The following is a 1,949-nucleotide window of genomic DNA, read 5'->3' as shown; positions in this document are numbered from 1 at the left end:
TCATTCTTATCTGCTCCCCTATATCCTATCCTCCCTATGTCTAAGGAAAATTCTGCCTTTGTTTCACCTTCTCTCATTGAAAGTAATCTTCATTTATCACTCACTTTTCTTTCTCCTTTTTCAAATCCTTCTCCTTTTTCTCCTTCTTCTTCTCTCCCTTTTCCTCAGTCTCATTACTTTTTCTCTCCTTCTTATTCTAATATCAGTTTCTCTTCTTTCTATTCCCCTCATCCTTATTTATGTAGTATTTCTTTTTCTCTTTGTTCTTCAATTTCTTCCCTTTCCGTTTCTGACTCATTTCCTTCTTATTTCCTTAAAATTCATCCCATGATTACCTATTCTCTTTGTCCTGACATTTTCTCTTCTTTTCTTCCTATCTCATCTCTTTCTTAATAGTTCGGCTTATTCTTCTATTCAGCCTCAGTCCATTTACTCATCCTCCTCCAATTTCATCTCCTTTTTATTCCACATTTTCTCCCCTTCCTACTCTTCACTCTCATCTTCTCCTTATTCAATTTCTTCTTCCTATTCTCAATTTGTCTCCATCTCCTTTCCTCTCCTTCTGCTATTCCATCTTCTTCCATGTCTTTGCTATGTCTCCTCCTTCACTTGGCCCAAGAATTTCTTTTTCTTATGATGTTGCCCCAGGTCCAGATAAGAACCCAAATCCTGACCTCTCAGAATCTAGTTTATTGTTAAACTATCCTTGAATCCTTTAGTATATTAAAAAAATCTTCAATAGATTAAGAGAGCAGGACCTCAGACAATTCCAGTTACAGATGGAGCTAGATTGGTTACATCAAGATATTAAGCTTTACACTGTTGCATAGTAGAAATATGAACCATGGCATGGAGGCGAATTTCAGACTTTAAAAAAAAAAAGATTTCCCTGACCCCCAACAAGATCCAATGAATTTTAATGATCAATTTAAACTTTCTCTGGAATTCTATTGTTCTGGGATTCCAGACATTTGTAAGTTAATAATAATTTTAGTTGGAAAGGGAGAGGCAAAGAACTGATTCAGAATCACCAAAATGAAGGTCGCATTTAAGGAATTTCTGGAGACAGATCAGGTAGTTGATATAGCTCAGCAAAATATTATATGGATGCAAAAGCTTTCAGGGATACTTTTAATACACTTTATCCCACTTGTTTTCCCCAATCCAGTAAATTTTTCAAAAAACAAAAGTGTTATTCAAAGAGAAGATGAAACAATTTTTCAACTTTTTGATTGTTTATCAGAGGTTTTTGATGTAAATTCTTGTTTAAAGCATGATCAGGCAGGAAGAGGACAGATTCAATTTCTCTCTTACTTTGTTACCAACCTTCAACTTCTCTCCCACAGAATAGTAAAATTACCAAGCTAGAATGGCAAACTAAGGATCCCCAGTGCATAGTGAAGTAAATGCTCAGCATGCACAGATCTTACAGCTCAGTCAGAGGATGTCCTCCAGGAAAAAAAGGGAATTGAGGGCAAATAAAGACAAGATGCATGGTATACAGCTTTAGCAGTTAACCAGGAGGCAGTCTGAGAATCAAGTAACAGGGATTTATCAAGACAGGAAGAAACCAAGTTCCTGGAAGAAACAGTGGAATTTTTGGGGGGGCAAGGCAATGAGGTTAAATGGCTTGCCCAAGGCCACACAGCTAGGTAATTATTAAGTGTCTGAGGCCAGATTTGAACTCAGGTACTATTGATTTCCAGGCCCGGTGCTCTATCCACTGTGCAACCTGGTTGCCCCAACAGTGCAAAATTTTGAAGAGCAACAAGGAATTAAAAATTCCTTCCACTTCTAGCCAAAATGGCAGAGAGAAGACAGGCACAGTTCTAAAGTCTCCTGATCTTTCCCCATCTATAATATGAAACAAACCTCTTAACAGAATTCTGATCCACAATACCCAGAAATAAAAACCAGGAGAAATAACATCTAGCTCAGGATTTCTCTTC

Source organism: Macrotis lagotis, chromosome 1 (assembly GCF_037893015.1).
Source record: "Macrotis lagotis isolate mMagLag1 chromosome 1, bilby.v1.9.chrom.fasta, whole genome shotgun sequence".
NCBI lineage: Eukaryota > Metazoa > Chordata > Mammalia > Peramelemorphia > Peramelidae > Macrotis > Macrotis lagotis.
Note: the sequence above shows the minus strand (reverse complement) of the source record.